This window comes from Salmo salar, chromosome ssa05 (genome assembly GCF_905237065.1).
Source record: "Salmo salar chromosome ssa05, Ssal_v3.1, whole genome shotgun sequence".
Classification (NCBI taxonomy): domain Eukaryota; kingdom Metazoa; phylum Chordata; class Actinopteri; order Salmoniformes; family Salmonidae; genus Salmo; species Salmo salar.
This window is the reverse complement of record NC_059446.1, coordinates 33,296,091-33,317,001: the sequence shown is the minus strand read 5'-3', so window position 1 is coordinate 33,317,001 and position 20,911 is coordinate 33,296,091. Positions and strand designations below refer to the sequence as shown.

At 43.3% G+C, this 20,911-nt stretch overlaps 1 pseudogene; it reads right to left on the bottom strand.

Annotated features, from left to right (window-relative positions):
• Positions 1-1,400: 1,400 nt before the first annotated feature.
• LOC106604609 (neuronal acetylcholine receptor subunit non-alpha-3-like) lies at positions 1,401-6,574 on the bottom strand (annotated as a pseudogene).
• Between the last annotated feature and the right edge of the window lie 14,337 nt (positions 6,575-20,911).

The window sequence follows — 20,911 nt, the reverse complement described above, 5'->3', positions numbered from 1 at the left end:
AAATAGAAACACCTGCCTCCAATTGAGAGTCCAGCACCCAAACCTACACATAGAAAAACTAACCTAGAACATACTAACCCAGAACATACACCCAAAACCCAGGAACACATAAAACACCCCTCTACACCACACACAAAAAAAACCACCATACAAAACAAATATACCTCTGCCACGTCCTGACCAAATATAATACAAATATTACCTAAATACTGGTCAGGACGTGACAGCTCCAACCTAACAAAATGTGGAAAAAGTCAAGATGTCTGAATACTTTCCGAAGGCACTGTACATTCATAGAAGCCACAATTTGCAATATTAAAGCTGATCTACCCCCTAAAAAAAAATAAAAAAAATAAACTGGGACGCCACAGATCTCAAAGGGACAGGAATTATACCTAAATAGTGGCCTGTACCTGTCCCCATTTCGCTTGGTAGCGATGCACCAGGCCTCCAAACACAGCTGCCTTCGCCAGTTTCAAATCCTTTCTCGACCACTTCTTCTGAGGAAGAATGCACCAATGTAGTGGCATTTGGGAAGAAAGGAGGGAATATCCCAGAGGGGAAGAAAGATTGTACTAGGCGAACACAGTCTGACATCACAATTTAAGTTTTAAACGTAATGGTATGATAAATAAATATAGCATTGGCTCAAACGGTTTTGAACTAAGAGTTTAATGAATGAATTCAGGATTTTATAATGTATTATCAGTTGGTTCTTTACCTTGGAATGAGTATACATGCCCAGGAGAAACTGATTTTTATTGCTTATGATAAAACAAGTTTTATTGTCACCTGATAGGTGCAGTGAAATGTGTTGTTTTACAGGGTCAGCCATAGTAGTACAGTGCCCCTGGAGAAAGTGAGGGTTAAGTGCCGAGCACATCCATAGCTTCTTCACATTGTCAGCTCGGGTATTCAAACCAGCAAACTTTCAGTTACTGGCCCAGCTCTCTTATCGCTAGACTACTTGCAACCTGATCGTAGTTGTGACTCTTTGTTGGCATTTTATTTCTTATAGAATGATTCCTTATTGAGAAACCTATTTTTTCCCTATTGGGTGTTTGTGTGCAGGACATGCAAAGTGTGTATCAGTGTGTGAGAGATAGCAACATGTATTACATATCTACATATTGTAACAATTGAGGACCAAAGGATTGATGGACCAAAAAAAAAATATCTCCCATATTTAGGACTACAGCAAAAACTTTGCTGTGTCGGAGACACCTGAATCATTGTCATACCAAGGTTGCCCCCTAGTGGAATAAAATAATGCTACACTTAAAACTATCACGTTCAATTTGTCTGTAACATCCGCGTCACTCTGTGCGACTTCTAAACAGTTCCAAGCGAATCCAAATTAAGGGATTTAGACATTCAATACTGCATGATGAAATACAAACTTTCGGTATTCAAAATATCTTTATTCTGTTTTGACGTACATCCGGAACAATAGTTTGTAGTTGATTCACTGTGTTGCTCTCATACTCATTAACAGTAATCACATTCGTGACCTCAGTGGGGGGGGAAAAGTTGTCTATACATTGTACTTGAATAATAACTTATTATAATTAACTAGTTGCTGAAGTGCTCAAACTAGTATGAAATAAGAGTCACAAAGGACACAAAACCCAAATCAAACAAATAGAACCCAAACAATCCCTTGCTAATGAGGTCCCTCGACGAACACAAATAGAACACTGATCGTCCAATCAGAGTGGCCTGGATGCCGCCGCCATTCTACTCACAGACGAATTAAGTTACACTAACTAAGACCACAATAGTTGGGTCACAAGGTGATAATGGTTTTGAGAAGAAGTCAGGCAGAATTAAGTAAAATGTTGTTGGTACATACAGTAACTACAGAGAATATATTGTAAATATTACACTAATTCAAAGTATTTCAGTCTTAAGAATGCTACATTAGTGTATTGTGGCTTTGAGACAAGCTAATATTTGTAATTCGTTTTCTGTGCATTGAGTGAACTCTCTCAGTGTAATATGTAAATGTGAGTAAAAGCTCTATAGCAAGGTGATGTGCTATTCTGACTCAAGGTGTGGCAGGGGAAGGCAGGGCATAGCTCAACAGTATGGGGTTGGTGTCTAACCATAGCAAGTTGGCTGAAAAGTTCAGGAGAAACTGGAGACGGAGGGGCTATAGATCCAGGCTGGAGGTCAGGGTTAAATTGTTGGTAGGGTGTCCTGGCCTCAGTTTGGGGAATTAGCATCAGAGGGTGAATCGGCAGGGGGTGCTGAGTTAGTGGGGGGGTCCTGGGTCCAGACTGGGGAGGGGAGGGAAATTAGTTAGAGGGGGGTGCTGGTTTCCCAACGAGGGAGGGGTGATGAGTTAAAGTGGGGTGCTGGGTCAGGACTGGGGAGGGTGCCGAGTTAGAGGGGGGTGCTAGGACCGGACTACGGGGGGGTACTAAGGAACATATGAGGGGCAGGGGTAAAAATGAGGATGGTCCCCAGGGCCGACATGGTGAGGGAGGCCCACAGAAATATGCTGTCCAGAACCTGAGCAACAAACTTCCAGTCCTGCACAACCTGGAATGAGGAGAACAGGAAAACTCAGCTGATGATTATATCATTATTTACATGGCATTACACTACATATCTTCTTGATTCAAATATATAGCATTGTGACCCACCTCGCTGATAAAGTGTTTCTTGCGGAAATGGCGGCTGATGTAGCGCACTTAACACGTAGCCCTCTCCAGCACGGTGACCCAGGCCTGACTCTCATCCTCCTTCCCCTCCAGAAGACTCTGTCCATAGGTCTACCCGCTCCCCCTCTGACCCCCTCTCCAGCCCCCAGACCAGGGCTTCAGCTCTGGGCTCTCCGGTGCCAGCTCTGGATAGTGGTACCGGTCGGTGTGGCCCCGCATGCACAGCATCCTGGCTAGCTTCTGAAGGAAGAGGGAGCGAACCCAGGGGGACATGGGGTGGTAGGAGGTTGAGGAGCGGTGGTGCACGTTGATGACAAACACCGTGATGATGACGGAGAGAGTGACGAAGATCATAACGAAGAGGAGATACTCCCCGATGAGAGGGATGACCTTGGAGGAAGATGGGATGATCTTTATGACAAGGAGGAACACAGTGAGCGACACAAGGACGGAGGTGGAGAGAGAGAGCTTCTCCCCTTCATCCGTGACAGAAGATATAACACCAGCACGGTCAGGAACGACAGACCGAGACACGGAATAATAAGAAAGTGTATAGAACAGCGGGAGACGGTTCAGAATGAAAGAGTAGGTTATAAAGGGGAAGGAATAGCTCCCATTCCACTGGTTTCCTCTGGCCACCGTGGCGTTCAGGATCTCCCTCCGTTGTCGAAGAAGTCCTTCCTGTCTACATAATCACCTAACAGGATCATGTCCACCATGTTACCATCGCACGTCCAGGATCCAAACTTCATGGAGCGGTTTTGTCTGTCGAAGGGGAAGAAGGTGACATCCATAGTGCAGGCTGACTTGTAGCTGGCCGGAGGGGTCCACGTGATCTTAGGGTTAGACTTAGCGATGGCTTTGGACATCAGGGAGCCCTCAAACCGCCGTCAGCGCTGGGGGAGGAGAGTAATACGAGTTAGGGTTATTGTGCATATAAAACATACATTTTAGGAAAACATCAAACAAAACGGTCTATTAATGTGAACCATCAGTGGGAAAATAGGTGGATGTTAACACCGTCTTGTCCGAAGACATTATGCTTAACGGTGCTCACCATAATATCTGACATATCATAGAGCTTACTTCTCAGAGCACGATGTCGGGCAGCCGGACTGTCTCAGATGGAACTCCGATCGATGTGATCCCACCGTAGTCCTCAGGGTTCCATCGTAGTTTATAATAGAGCCACTCCTGTTGAGGGAAAGACACATATTACAATACATCTATCCTCATCTATGGAAAACAGGCTACAACCCCTTTTCCTCCTCACCTGCCACAGCCACACATTAGTAGTCATCAGCTGGTTCTTCTCATCCTGTGAGACAGACGGAGACCACGATATCATGTAGATTAGACATCCAGGTCAGAATCATGTCTGTTTCAGGCCAAATTGCTTCAATTCCTTGTTCATTATCCCATCTCATTTGAATGGAGCACGCGCACACACACACACCAATAGTGTTCACAAAATCGTGGTATTGTAATATTCAATTAAATGTAAGAAAATGACCACACTGGTAAGCAAGACTGACAGAAGGAGAGAAAATGAGAGGGAGCGTGGAAGAGAAGCGTGTAAGTAGCGGGGATCAGCTGTCGGATTGAGTTTGAGGTTGTGGGGATCACATAGTCCAGAGGTGAACTGTAACCTAATACAGGACAGACGCCTAGCAAACACTGGTGCCACTCATCAGCCTGGAGCAGAGCACTTCCCTCACTAGCTCACCATACCTCTTCCTCCTGCGTTTCACCTCTCGCTCTTTCTTTCTCTCCCTATCCTCCTTGTTCTATTCATTTTCAAACCTCATCTCTCCTTCTTTCATTCTCTATGGTATGATAACATCAGTTCATATTCACAACAACCCTTTTCGATAATTACATTCCACAGGCCTCTCCCCCTATACCCTCAGAGAGACAGACAGGAATACATAGCCTGCTGTGTGTGTAGGGGAGGTTCATATTTAACACCATGACTGGGACTGTTCCATTACCTGCTTGTGTTCTCTGACAGAACAGCTAAACCATCTCAGCCTATCACATCTGGCCTGTAACCTCTGTTGAAAAAGAGCGTGTTCTGTGAGGTCTATAAAAAGAGAAAAAGCTAGATGGAAGTTCTACGGAGGCCAACAGCTTTACGTCAGGACCTTGGACAGCTCAGCAGAATGGGGCTGTTTCACTGTGGCGGTGCTCGTTTTGTTTCAGCAACATGGACAGAATTATAATTCTGGCTTAAGAAGTACATGGTTCAAGCCATTCAGACAAGATATTGAGAATATTTTGTGTCTTTCATCGTTTGTTAGTACGGTAAGATCTTTCGTCACTGTGTGTGTGTGTGTGTGTGTGTGTGTGTGTGTGTGTGTGTGTGTGTGTGTGTGTGTGTGTGTGTGTGTTTCGCTTCAATTCCTTGTTTGTGTGTGCATCCTCACCACGTCCACCAGCTGTGAGATCTTAAATCCGAAGCGTACTGTGACCGTGTCGTTGGCGTGCTGGATGGGCCGGATCCAGTGCTGGTACCCCTGGAACAGGTTCCTCAACAGGAGGCCCTCCATCTCAGCCAGAGACCCAAACTCACCTGGGGATGGGAGTGAAGGGGAAAAGAGATCGAGTTTAATGGAGTGAGAGAAGAGAGTAAGAGGTGGCGCAGAATAGAGGCTTTAAGTTATGTATAAGACCTTAATAAGAAAATCGTTTTTTTCACCAGCTGTCAGTTAAACAATTATTTCCAATATAAATTCTTAAGCACCATAGACTAATGGTCTCTAATTTTAATTTAGCATGTAGATAGTGTTTACTGTGGTTGCATAAGAAGGGGTTGTGGAATATGAATCTGACTACAAACAGTTGAACCATGGGGGTGGGGGTACAGAGACAGGTTAGAGAGCTGGCTACTCAACTAAAACTCCTCCAGAAGAGATGTGTATAGCTGAAAGTGTGTGTCTTTTGGTGGTCTCTGTCTGTCTCTCCCACACTTTCTGTATTGTGTGTGTGTGTGTGTGTGTGTGACCCTTAACCTGCAGCTAGAGTTGATTCACCCTCTGGCTCTCCATCCAGGAATCAAAACAATGTATACATATTTATGTATAGAACTGTATTATGTTACCTTAACGTTAGAAATTAAATGCAACCCTTTACTAAGGTTTTGCCATCTTCAACATTACCTTCACACAACGTCCAATCGTTCACAAATAGCCTTGAGGTTTTACTGCCAAATAGCATCTACACTTCAGAAGTTCACCAGATATGATGACCATCATATTCAGAAAGATAACATTGGGTTCAGAGACATACACTGTCACCCGACACCGCGTCTGTCTCCGTGTCCATCGACCGGTCCTGTTGGTGAGCAGAAACACAACCAGAAATGAAGGAGACCTGAGGGAGCGCGTGTTCGCGCCGGAGATTTATCCCGTGCCAGAAGAAACAGGCGCGCCACGGTGGCCGAGTGCAGTTAATGCTCCCAGTTTGTCAGATGGCATGATTATGAGTAATTGGAATCGTGTGGAATGTCATATCGTAAATTTACGTAAACCCAGATGTGTTATGTTTTTTCCCCCTTGTGACTTGGATTGGTAAAAAAAAGTGTCATGCACTTTTCAGTTCCACAGGCTATCCCTCGCAAGCACCACACTTTTAGAACTCCTATAATAGGCTACTTAATTGTTCAAGACATGCAGTGGTTCCAGTTCCTGTACTTACCCAGAATGGTGCCGAGACAAAGTGCACACATCGATGAAAAGAGGACAGGTGTCCGCAACTTCATGATGATTCTCAATGGCTCAGAGGCTTCTGTAAACTGATATCATGCATTAGGCTAAAGACAACGACTTGAGAACCACCTGAGCAATAAACAAGTCTCATAATTCCAATAGTAATGTTGTTAATGAAAAAAAAAGATATAATATTAAAAACGAGCCCTCGGTTGAGCTCCTCGAGAACAAAAATCTAATTGCGTGGCGGACTGGCACCGGCGACGCCCCACCGCCGTTCTGCAAATCTCTCCAGTGTGCGGCGACAAGAGCGAGGGGGGTTTGAATGGGGTTTAAACAGGATCCTAAACCAATCAAAGGAACGTCTACGGATCCACAGCACTGTGCAGATTACCAGGCGTGGGTGCGCACCTGTGAGAAAACTGTAGACTAACACTGTAGTCTACCTGTTGTGATAATATTCTGAGATACCGGGAGTTAGCTTGGTAGTCTGATAAAGCTAGGCTATATTACCTGCCACTATGGGAAAGATAAGGAGGAATTGGAAATAGTTCAGAAAACAGCATGATATAACGTTAGCATATATAGGTTACCCAACAGTCATGCGTATAGTGAACATGAACTTCTGACATTTCTCACCAAGAAAATCACATTTTGACGCTTGGCAGCTGCTGGGGTGAGATGTATTTTCTCTGCAGTTCACTTGTCTGCTTCTCTCGCCGTGGTTCTCCACATGCAGGTCACAGACCGTCCACTAGGGCTCGCTAAAAGCAGTGAAGTCTGGCTGGATGTCATTTTCTGTAGCTTTCATTTGATAAAATATATGACACACGTCTACCAGTTCTTCCTCCTAAGGGAAGCCGATAAAAGGTTTTAAGGTTCAGCCTGTCCTCCAAGAGAAGAGTGAGTGGTGCTCGAGCCTTATCTCTTTCTTTATTGATTGACAGCTGCATGTAGCCTACTTAGAGAGGAAGTTCTTTACTATGGACAAGGGGGCTTCAGGGGGAAGAGGGAAGAGGGAAGGATGGCTAACTGTGCTTTAGGAATCTCACAGCAGACTGAACTTAAACCTCTTCTGACCTTTTTCTGACACGGTAGAGAGAGGGAGTATTATTATTGTTGCCTTATTTCTGTTGGTCCCACCATTCTATGTTATATGCATACTTTGACAATGTAATTAATTGAACTTGCCATGTCAATAAAGTCTACTGAATTGTATTGAATTGAATTGAGAGAGAGAGAGACAGTTTGTGCTCTCTCTCTCTCTGTGTCTCTGTGTCTCTGTCTCTCTGTCTTTCTGTCTTTCTGTCTCTCTGTCTCAATTGTGTGTGTGTGTGCACCCGCTCATGCATACATGTAGCAGGTGAGAGAACCGGGCACAGCATCAGGATTAGTGTGGCATAATTGGGTGTGCAGCAGAGCAGAGAGCCCAGACGCCGCGCCAACCTCAGCTCCTACTTGTGGCACCCCAAGGGGCACAGCGAGGTGCCAACCTCCTCAGAGAGAGATAGGGAGTATTATTATTTAGTATTTTATTGGGATCCCCTTCCTGAGGTCCAAACAGGAAACAATAAATACACTACATAACATTACATAATACTACAGAACACTACATAACACTATGTAATACTACATAATCTCCTGCCTCTGCCTCACGCTTCAGAAACAGGAGATGGCTCTTTCCCTATTAGCCATTCCGTCTCGAACAAGCCAAGGCTCGGGCAAGGCCATACACCTATATAATACAATACATAATATAGTACAAATTACAATTCTGAATATATAAACATGACTGTGTCTCTTCACAGTCCCCGTTGTGCCGTAATGTGTTCTTTTATCTGTTTTTTTTTATTTTATTTAGTTTTATTGCTAGCTAGCAGAGAGTTCCATGTAGTAAGGGCTCTATTTAATACTGTGCATTTCCCAGCCTGTGTTCTGGACCTGGGGACTGTGAAGAGACTTCTGATTGCATGTCTTGTATTGTACCGATGACTGTCTGAACTGTGTGCCAACTGCTTGAAGAGACAGTTTGGTACCTTTAACACATCAACACCTAGCACAAAGCACCAATAGTGATGCAGTCAATCTCTCCTCAGCTTTGAGCCAGGAGAACATCTAAGTGCAATACGTGCTCCTCTGTTCTGGACCAACTGGAATTGACCTACAGTACCAGTCAAAAGTTTGGACACACCTACTCGTTCAAGGTTTTTTCTTTATTTTTACTATTTTCGACATTGTAGAATAATAGTGAAGACATCAAAACTACAAAATAGCACAAATGGAAATATGTAGTAACCAAAAAAGTGTTCAACAAATCAAATTGATTTTAGATTTTAGATTCTTCAAAGTAGCCACCCTTTGCCTTGATGACAGCTTTGCACACTCTTGGCATTCTCTCAACCAGCTTCATGAGGTAGTCACCTGGAATGCATTTCAATTAACAGGTGTGCCTTGTTAAAAGTTAATTTGTGGAATTTCTTTCTTTCTTAATGCATTTGAGCCAGTAAGTTGTGTTGTGAAAAGGTAGGGGTGGTATACAGAAGATAGCCCTGTTTGGTAAAAGACCAAGTCCATATCAAAGCAAATCAAACCAAAGTTTATTTGTCACGTGCGCCGAATACAACAGGTGTAGACCTTACAGTCAAATGCTTACTTACAGGCTCTAATCATGGCAAGAACAGCTCAAATAAGCAAAGAGAAACAACAGTCCATCATTACTTAATTTCTTCAAGTGCAGTCGCAAAAATCATCAAGCTCTATGATGTAACTGGCTCTCTAGAAAGACCGCCACAGGAAAGGAAGACCCAGAGTTACCTCTGCTGCAGAGTGCTATTTCATAGTTTTGATGTCTTCACTGTTATTCTACATTGTAGAAAACAATAAAGATAAAGAAAAACCCTTGAATGAGTAGGTGTGTCCAAACTTTTGACTGGTACTGTATGTCTTTGCCACACATGACCATACACCCGGCCAGTAGTCCAGCTGAGATAAAACTAAGACCTGTAGGTTGGCTGAGATTTCAAGAAAGCAGAGCAACGCCTTATCATGGACAGACCTCTTCCCATTTACACAACCATTGGTCTACATGTTTTGACCATGACAGCTTGTTATCTAGGGTTACACCCAGCAGTCTCGTCTCCTCAACTTGCTCAGCCTCCACAATATTCAATAGTAGATCTAAGTGAGGTTTAGCGTTGAGTGAGTGATTGTCCCAAAAACAATGCTTTTAGTTTGAGATATATATTTTTTTTTTTCACCTTTATTTAACCAGGTAGGCAAGTTGAGAACAAGTTCTCATTTACAATTGCGACCTGGCCAAGATAAAGCAAAGCAGTTCGACACATACAACAACACAGAGTTACACATGGAGTAAAACAAACATACAGTCAATAATACAGTAGAAAAATAAGTCTACATACAATGTGAGCAAATGAGGTGAGATAAGGGAGGTAAAGGCAAAAAAGGTCATGGTGGCAAAGTAAATACAATATAGCAAGTAAAACACTGGAATGGTAGATTTGCAGTGGAAGAAAGTGCAAAGTAGAAATAGAAATAATGGGGTGCAAAGGAGCAAAATAAATAAATACAGTAGGGTAAGAGGTAGTTGTATGGGCTAAATTATAGATGGGCTATGTACAGGTGCAGTAATCTGTGAGCTGCTCTGACAGCTGGTGCTTAAAGCTAGTGAGGGAGATAAGTGTTTCCAGTTTCAGAGATTTTTGTAGTTCGTTCCAGTCATTGGCAGCAGAGAACTGGAAGGAGAGAAGGCCAAAGGAGGAATTGGCTTTGGGGGTGACCAGAGAGATATACCTGCTGGAGTGCGTGCTACAGGTGGGTGCTGCTATGGTGCCCAGTGAGCGGAGATAAGGGGGGACTTTACCTAGCAGGGTCTTGTAGATGACCTGGAGCCAGTGGGTTTGGCGACGAGTATGAAGCGAGGGCCAGCCAACGAGAGCGTACAGGTCGCAGTGGTGGGTAGTATACAGGGCTTTGGTGACAAAACGGATGGCACTGTGATAGACTGCATCCAGTTTATTGAGTAGGGTATTGGAGGCTATTATGTAAATGACATCACCGAAGTCGAGGATCGGTAGGATGGTCAGTTTTACCAGGGTATGTTTGGCAGCATGAGTGAAGGATGCTTTGTTGCGAAATAGGAAGCCAATTCTAGATTTAACTTTGGATTGGAGATGTTTGATGTGAGTCTGGAAGGAGAGCTTAGTCTAACCAGACACCTAGGTATTTGTAGTTGTCCACATATTCTAAGTCAGAACCGTCCAGAGTAGTGATGCTGGACGGGCGGGCAGGTGCAGGCAGTGATAGGTTGAAGAGCATGCATTTAGTTTTACTTGTATTTAAGAGCAGTTGGAGGCCACGGAAGGAGAGTTGTATGGCATTGAAGCTCGTCTGGAGGGTTGTTAACACAGTGTCCAAAGAAGGGCCAGAAGTATACAGAATGGTGTCGTCTCCGTAGAGGTGGATCAGAGATTCACCAGCAGCAAGAGCGACATCATTAATGTATACAGAGAAAAGAGTTGGCCCAAGAATTGAACCCTGTGGCATCCCCATAGAGATGACCAGAGGCCCGGACAACAGGCCAGCCGATTTGACACATTGAACTCTATCAGAGAAGTTGTTGGTGAACCAGGCGAGGCAATCATTTGAGAAACCAAGGCTATTGAGTCTGCCGATGAGGATGTGGTGATTGACAGAGTCGAAAGCTTTGGCCAGGTCAATGAATACGGCAGCACAGTATTGTTTCTTATCGATGGCGGTTATGATATCGTTTAGGACCTTGAGCTTGGCTGAGGTGCACCCATGACCAACTGAAACCAGATTGCATAGCGGAGAAGTTGCGGTGGGATTCGAAATGGTCGGTAATCTGTTTGTTGACTTGGCTTTCGAAGACCTTTGAAAGGCAGGGTAGGATAGATATAGGTCTGTAGCAGTTTGGGTCAAGAGTGTCCCCTCCTTTGAAGAGGGGGATGACAGCAGCTGCTTTCCAATCTTTTGGAATCTCAGATGACACGAAGAGAGGTTGAACAGGCTAGTAATAGGGGTTGCAACAATTTCGGCAAATAATTTTAGAAAGAAAGGGTCCAGATTGTCTAGCCCGGCTGATTTGTATGGGTCCAGATTTTGCAGCTCTTTCAGAACATCAGCTGACTGGATTTGGGAGAAGGAGAAATGGGGAACGCTTGGGCAAGTAGCTGTGGGGGGTGCAGTGCTGTTGACCGCGGTAGGGGTAGCCAGGTGGAAAGCATGGCCAGCCATAGAAAAATGCTTATTGAAATTCTCAATTATAGTGAATTTATCAGAGGTGACAGAGTTTCCTATCCTCAGTGCAGTGGGCAGCTGGGAGGTGGTGTTCTTATTCTCCATGGACTTTAGCACCAGCCTATTGCTAGTTACCCATTCTAAAACTGACTGGAGCTCTATGTTAAGGGTGTCAGTTATTTATACTGTATACTGTTCAGCGTACATAGACACACAGGCTTTATTCAAGGTCAGTGGAAGGTCATTTGTAAAAACAGAAAACAATAATGCCCCTAGCCGGCTGACCTGCTGTACACCACACTCAACTGCATTAGCATTTGAGAGGCTTCCATTTAAAAATAACTCTGTGTTCTATTAGATAGGTAACTCTCAATCCATTATAAGGCAGAGGGTGCAAATCCATAACACCAACATTTTTTTAGCAATAGGTTATAATCAATGATATCAAAAGCTGCACTGAAGTCTAACAAAACAGCTCCCACAAACTTCTTACTCTCAATTTCTTTCAGCCAATCATCAGTCATGTGTCAGTGTGAGCATGTTGAGTGCCCTTCCCTATAAGCATGCTGAAAGTCTGTTGCTTAATTTGTTTTCTGCAAAATAACTTTGTATTTGGTAAAATATATATTTTTACAATGGTAACCGGCTGATTGGTTGACTGTTTCAACCATTAAAGGGTGCTCTGCTATTCTTGGACAGCAGAATAACCTTGTCCTTCCTCCAGGCCTGATGGCACACACCATCTTCTAGTCTTCATTTGAAGTCAAAATGTATTCCGCTACCAACCTCAGCACTTTACCGTCCAGGTTGTCGGTACCAGATGGCTTGTCCTTATTTATAGATATAACAACAAAGAATTCACCTCTTTCACACTCACTTTGCGAAACTCAAAACTACAGTGCTTATCTTTCATTATTTGGTCCGTTGTGCAAGAATATGAAGGCTCAGCATTTGATGTTTGCATGTCATGCCTAAGTTTGCTAATCTTGTCAACAAAAAAAGTTATTAAAGTGGTTGGCAATATCAAAAGCTTTTGTTATGAACAAGCCATCTACCTCAATGAAGAATGGAGCTTAGTTCGCTTTTTTGCCTATAACTTTTTTTAAGTACTCCAGAGTACTCTTTATATCATCTTTGTTCCATAGTACAGTTTCTTCTTCTTTTTGTTGAGTTTAGTTTCCTGATTTTTCAATTTACTGTATGTTTGCCAGTCTCCTGTGTTGTCAGAATGATTTGCTATTCCCTTTGCCTCATCCTTCTCAGCCATACAGTTTTTCAATTCATCATCTATTCATGGGGATTTGGCAGTTATAACAGTCCGTTTCTTGTTGGGTGCATGCCTATCAGTAACCGGAAGATGCAGTTTCATAAATGCTTCAAGTGCGGCGTCAGGTTGTTCCTCATTACACACATCAGACCAACAAATATTTTTCACATCTTCGACATAGGAATCATTGCAAAAACCTCTTGAATGATTCTTACAGACAATTTTAGGTCCAGTCTTGGGAGCTTTGTTTTTTCTAGATATGGCTATATTATTATCAATGTGGTGTGGATAGTGCTTTAGAGCAGATTTCTGCAGCATTAGTAAAGATGTGATCAATACGCATGAATGATTTACTTCCTGTTATTTTTGTAAGTACCCTGGTAAGTTGACTGATAACCTGAACCAGGTTGCAGGCATCGGTTACAGTTTGACGCTTATTTTGAGTGGACAGCTTGATGACAACTAGTCCATTTTTAAATCACCTAGAAAATATACCTCTCTGTTGAAATCACATGAACTAATGAGCATTTCACACATATAGTCCAAATACTGACTTTTAGCACTTGGTGGTCAATAGCAACTTCTGTGCGAGAATAAGCTTTAGGTGAGGCAGATGAATCTGTAGTCATATTACTTCTATGTCATCTGACATGAGATCCTCTCTCAGCCTAACAGGCATCATTTGAGTCGATTGGGGTGTACCTGTGGATGTATTTCAAGGCCTACCTTCAAACTCAGTGCCTCTTTGCTTGACATCATGGGAAAATCAAAAGAAATCAGCCAAGACCTCAGAAAAAAAAATGTAGACCTCCACAAGTCTGGTTCATCCTTGGGAGCAATTTCCAAATGCCTGAAGGTACCACGTTCATCTGTACAAACAATAGTACGCAAGTATAAACACCATGGGACCACACAGCCGTCATACCGCTCAGGAAGGAGATGGGTTCTGTCTCCTAGAGATGAACATACTTTGGTGCGAAATGTGCAAATCAATCCCAGAACAACAGCAAAGGACCTTGTGAAGATGTTGGAGGAAACAGGTACAAAAGTATCTATATCCACAGTAAAACGAGTCCTATATCGACATAACCTGAAAGGCCGCTCAGCAAGGAAGAAGCCACTGCTCCAAACCCGCCATAAAAAGCCAGACTGTGGTTTGCAACTGCACATGGGGACAAAGAACGTACTTTTTGGAGAAATGTCCGCTGGTCTGATGAAACCAAAATAGAACTGTTTGGCCATAATGACCATCGTTATGTTTGGAGGAAAAAGGGGGATGCTTGCAAGCCGAAGAACACCATCCCAACCATGAAGTACAGGGGTGGCAGCATCATGTTGCGTGGGGTGCTTTGCTGCAGGAGGGACTGATGCACATCACAAAATAGATGGCATCATGAGGTAGGAAAATTATGTGGATATATTGAAGCAACATCTCAGGACATCAGTCAGGAAGTTAAAGCTTGGTCGCAAATGGGTCTTCCAAATGGACAATGACCCCAAGCATACTTCCAAAGTTGTGGCAAAATGGCTTAAGGACAGCAAAGTCAAGATATTGGAGTGGCAATCACAAAGCCCTGACCTCAATCCCATAGAAAATGTGTGGGCAGAACTGAAAAATCGTGTGCGAGCAAGGAGGCCTACAAACCTGACTCAGTTACACCAGCTCTGTCAGGAGGAATGGGCCAAAATTCACCCAACTTATTGTGGGAAGCTTGTGGAAGGCTACCTGAAATGTTTGACCCGTTAAACAATTTAAAGTCAATGCTACCAAATACTAATTGACTGTATGTAAACTTCTGACCCACTGGTAATGTGATGAAAGAAATAAAAGCTGAAATAAATAATTCTCTCTACTATTATTCTGACAATTCACATTCTTAAAATAAAGTGCTAATCCTAACTGACCTAAAATAGGGAATTTTTACTAGGATTAAATGTCGGGAATTGTGAGTTTAAATGTATTTGGCTAAGGTGTATGTAAACTTACAACTTCAACTGTATATTCTATAACCACATATAGCTCCTACTGAATCATCTAATGAATTATCTAAATGTGTTTCAGAGATGGCCAGAATATCAATGTTTTCTGACATTAGTAAGTTGTTAATTTAATTAACTTTGTTTCTCAGGCCCCTAAAAAAAGGCTACATATGTTAATATTGGCTATTTGTTGTCATTTTCTGGTTGCTTGTTTGTTTTTAGTGCTTTTCTGAAAGGCTGATCTGAGTACATGTCAGCAACATTTACATTTTAGCCAATGGTACTAAGTGGGCTGCCCACAGTGGGCTTCTTCCCAAGGCAGATAGTTTCAGTGCATACAGTGAAATTCAATTCTATGGGCATATGATTATTGCAGACAATAGCCTCAGAGCTAACAGTTAAAGGAACATAGATTAGGTTACTTACATTGACTGCACTTGTATTCCCCTGTTGCATATTGTGACAGGGAGGACTGGAGGGCTACCAAACCCAGGCCGTCAGTCTCTTAAGCAGTTCGTTGTGTTGGTGGACATAATCCTGGAACCCCTGCGGATAAGGTGAATCCCGTTTCTTTTAAGGAGGTTGGCTGCTCCCACAGCAAGTCAAAATTGTCACAAAAGGAGTCATTTCTGACAGACATAGAGACACAGAGACACAGACAGAGTGAGAGACAGAGAGGAAGAATAAATGAAAAAGAAAGAGAATCAGAAGAGTACGTACTTAACCGCTTGAGAGAGAGATAACATACCGATTTATCTCCCAGAGAACACAGAACCACATGAAAAACACACAAATCAACTCCTCCCAGATCACACTGATGGATGTGTGTGTGTATGTGTGTGCGTGCGTGCGTGTCTGTGTGTGTGTGTGTGTGTGTTGTGCTTTCTATGCACAAGGAAGTTAAACCATTGAAGGGAAAGAGTTAATCTGATAATGGATTATGGCATTTACTCTTAGCTAGAGCAACCACACATGCTTCATGAGTGACAGGCACAGTTACTGTTAAGAATAACAGTGTGTGTTAAATTAGAGAGTCACACAGAGAGAGAGAGCTACTGTGGGAAACCAGGCCTTAAGTGCACATTCTTTCTTTTGTATTTTTATTCCTTTCTTCCCCGCTCTTCGTTCCGTGGAAGTGGTCGGGAAAGGGGAGGCTGATTATCACAATGAAATTATATGGATTTTCCGCTCCACTTGGTGCCATGGGCCAGACAGCTGCTGCCTCTGAGAGGCTCCCGTTCACTCTAATGACTTGGAAAAGGGAAGTCTCGTGGGCTAAAAAACCTGCACGCCGGTTCCCTTCCCAGCCTATGGGGGGCAGCTGTGTGTGTGTGTGTGTGTGTGTGTGTGTGTGTGTGTGTGTGTGTGTGTGTGTGTGTGTGTGTGTGTGTGTGTGTGTGTGTGTGTGTGTGTGTGTGTGTGTGTGTGTGTGTGTGTGTGTGTGTGTGTGTGTGTGTGTGTGTGTGTGTGCTTACCCTATTTGCTTCTCTTGCTCTCTGGTTGTTTGCTGCTTCTATTGTTGATCTTGCTGTTGTTCTTGTTTGGCCCATAATTAGTATATGCAGAATTTGACTCAGTAAAGGAGTATAAATAAGTAAAACAGTCTTCTTCCCCTCTCTCCCCTGCAGGTTAATCTTAATCTGTTTGTTACTTGAAGGATTAGACACGAGAGGCTAACGAGGGCCATCAAAGCTCAAATCACCCAGCTTCAAAGGAAATGCACAGAATATTGTCTCACTCAAAGTCGTACTCTAACAGTAGCTGTTATAGGCTATACGTCCACTAATTAATACAGCAACGCTACGCTAATGGTACAGTGTTACTACAACACTGTGAAACGTGGTTGTCTCACCTAGTTAACTTAAGATGAATGCATTAACTTTCAGTCGCACTGTATAAGAGTGTCTGCTAAATGACTAAAATGTAAAAAATAATCATGAATAAATAAATAAATAATTCCCCTGTTCTGGTGTTTGAAGATGTCTTTGAATGGTGCCTTAGTGCTCTGATGAACTGAGATCTCTCAATCAGCAACTATGAAAGGCTACACTCATCAGAGACGATGTGATTGAAATCCTTCAAACTGGGTTAGTGCTGGGCTTCAATGGTTAATGGTTAACTGGGTTTTAGTGGCTGCAGTCCTTAGCTAGAGGCCCACATCCTGATCAGAGAAAACTGTCTCAGTGACTCAAAGCTGATCAAAGCAGGTGTATCAGAGGGAGAAAGATTTATGAGAGAAGAGGATTGTGGGAAAATGGCCACTCAGCGTCGACATGGTGCATTCTGGGATGGAGGTCTTGAGGGGTCATAGGTTAACTGACTGAGTTGAGAAGAAAGTTGTGACAGAAAAATAATAGAAATTCCTCATCTGACCCCAATCTGAAACATGCACTCTCTCTCTATCATGGCATGTCTGTCACAATGATCTAGAAGAGGATGGCATGTTCCCCTTAACATAGTCAGTGACTTGCATTTGCTTCACGTAGCCTATAGAATCCAGCCAACGACTGACACGTGATGTCACAGCCCATAGAACACGATTGACAAATGATGTCATCGCATCTGGGCGATGACAGCTGATATTAGGAGAAAAAGAGTTGACATCGGATGGACTAAAACGCTAGCATGCAAACCACCACTACAACATCTCAGACCTTCCTCCTTATCAGAGTAATGGGCTGTTCAAAAAGTTTGTGACTATGGTGTTTCTCCCCCCAAATAGGTCTGATTAGTTATTAATGAACCACTTCACCACCACAGCCCAAACCAGTACAGAGATAGATACTGTAGAGAAGTGCGGCGGGCTGCCATAATCGACATCCACGTCTTCGGCGCCCAGGGAACAGTGGGTTAACTGCCTTGCTCAGGGGCACAACGACAGATTTTTACCTTGTCAGCTCAGGGATTCAAACCAGCAACCTTTTGGTTACTAGCCCAACGCTCTAACCACTAGGCTACCTGCCCCCCATAAGGCTACCAATACCCACATAATGACAAAGAAAAACAGGTTTCTATAATTTTTTACAAATGTATAAAAAAAAAAAATGGAAATATACATTTACATAATATTCAGAACCTTTATTCAGTACTTTGTTGAAGCACCTTTGGGAGCGATTACAGCCTTGAGTCATATAGAGTATGATGCTACAAGCTTGGTACACCTGTATTTTGGGAGTTTCTCCCATTCTTCTCTGCAGATCCTCTCAAGCTCTGTCAGGTTGGAGGGGGAGTGTCGCTGCATAGCTATTTTCAGGTCTCTCCAGAGATGTTTGATATGGTTCAAGTCCGGGCTCTGGTTGGGCCACTCAAGGATATTCAGAGACTTGTCCAGAAGCCACTCCTGCGCTGTCTTGGCTGTGTGCTTAGGGTTGTTGTCCTGTTGGAAGGTGAACCTTCACCCCAGTTTGTGGTCCAGAGTGCTCTGGAGAAGGTTTTCATCAAGGATCTCTCTGTACATTGCTCTTTCCTTCGATCCTGACTAGTCTCCCAGTCCCTGCTGCTGAAAAACATCCCCACAGCATGATGCTGCCACCACCATGCTTCACCGTAGGGATGGTGCCAGGTTTCCTCCAGACGTGACGCTTGGCATTCAGGCCAAAGTGTTCAATCTTGGTTTCCTCAGACCAGAGAATCTTGTTTCTCATGGTCTGAGAGTCCTTTAGGTGCCTTTTGGCAAACTCCAAGTGGGCTGTCATGTGCCTTTAACTGCGGAGTGGCTTCCGTCTGGTTGTCCTTCCAGATGGTTGTCCTTCTGGAAGGTTCACCCATCTCCACAGACAAACTCTGGAGCTCTGTCAGAGTGACCATCGGGTTCTTGGTCATCTCCCTGACCAAGGCCGTTCTCCCCCGATTGCTCAGTTTGGCCGGACGGCCAGCTCTTGGAGGAGTCTTGGTGGTTCCAAACTTCTTCCATTTCAGAATGACGGAGGCCACTGTGTTCTTGGGGACCTTCAAGGCTGCAGACATTTTTTGGTACCCTTCCCCAGATCTGTGCCTCAACACAATCCTGTCTTGGAGTGGTAAGGACAATTCCTTCAGCCTCATGGCTTGGTTTTTGCTCTGACATGCACTGTCAATTCTTTACGCTACTGCTACTCTCTGTTTATCATATATGCATAGTCCCTTTAACCATATCTACATGTACATACTACCTCAATCATTCTGACCAACCGGTGTCTTTATGTAGCCTCGCTACTTATATAACCTTGCTACTGTATTTAGCCTCGCTACTGTTTTTCACTGTGTTTTTACTGTTGTTTTATTTCTTTACTTACCTATTGTTCACCTAATACCTTTTTTGCACTATTGGTTGGAGCCTGTAAGTAAGCATTTTACTGTAAGGTCTACACCTGTTGTATTCGGTGCACGTGACAAATAAACTTTGATTTGATTTGAATTGTGGGACCTTACATAGACAGGCGTGTGCCTTTCCAAATCACGTCCAATCAATTGAATGTACCACAGGTGGACTCCAATCAAGTTGTAGAAACAACTCAATGATGATCAATGGAAACAGGATGCACCTGAGCTCAATTTCTGGCCTCATAGCAAAGGGTCTGAATACTTATGTAAATAAGGTATTTCTGTTTTCACTTTGTCATTATGGGGTATTGTCTGTAGATAGTTGGGGAAATTAATTAATTCAATACATTTTAGGATAAGCCTGTAACGTAACAAAATGTAGAAAATGTCAACGGGTCTGAAGACTTTCCGAATGCACTGTAAGTAGGAGGGTAGGAGATTTGGGTTGTGCCGCAGGACACACACCTCTCCATCTCTCTTCTCTCACTCCTCTCATACTTCAGTGATTTCTCCCAGCAGATTTAGCTGTGGTCCCCCCCCCCCTTCCTCTCCCCTCTCCTTCCCAGGCACCCCTATAGGTACTACTGTGATTTTCACCCTGACACTGGAGAGGTGCTTCCCTGTCAAACACACACACGTTCCTATCAGTCCCTGTGTCAGTGGTAGTCAATAATATTTCAGAGGTAAAATAAAGTCACTGGACTGCCATACCTATCAGGGAATGGGGGTTTGGGGGTCACAAAGCGAAATTGATTCATACATGATAATAAAATTGTATTTCTACATGATATTACTATTAACATGGACCATCAAGCTATTTGACTCTCTGATTCTCTATTTTTGGACACCTGTGTTTATCAGAAACAAATGTGTGAAATAGTTTGATGAAACTTACGAATCTGACCTCATTGCCATTATCTCAAGAAAGTTTTAGCGCAAGGTATGTCAAATCAGATAGTGGGAAATGTCAGTCTGTAGTGGGAAGTATGCTTTGGAGTGATTGAAATACATCCGAACGGTATTGGACAGTTCAGGAAAACATCAGGGATGATGGTTTGTGGAGAATCAATTCATTTCCCTCAGGTATTCTGTGCAGATTCATCACTCTCCCTTCTAACGATTCCTGCACGGCTTGTGTCGTAGCTGGAAACAGAAGACACGTACGTGTTCCTGAGAGTGTTAGCTTTCAGGGATGGGGTAGTACCAGTCATAGTCAGTAATATTTCCCACTGTTCAAAATCTAGAACCAAATTTGGAGGATGAAAATTATTTCAAGATGCGTTTGTCCCAGCCGCTATGTGCTTAGGGTTCAGAATACTAAATATCTTCATTAAAATATGATACTTAAGCCATTCTGAACTATTTCTTGTCAAAAGCACATTCTTTTGTTTATCCAAAACGAACATGCTGTTCTTTAAATTCACTGACAATGTCTCTCTGTCCTGCCATGAATATTCAACAGCAGTAAGTAAAATAAGACAGACAACACACCCAGTGTGTGGGGGTGTTTGTGTGTACTAATGTGAGCGGGTATGTGGGTGCATGCACAAGTTTGTGTGTGTTTGTGTGTACTGTATGCACAGAAGTTTGTGTGTGTGTTTTGGTGTGCATGTGCACACAGCTTACCATTGTAATGAATTATTTCGCTCAGAGTCTCCTCCACTTAGTCACGGTCGTCTGGCCCCTGGCTTCCCTCCCTCAACACAGGAGAA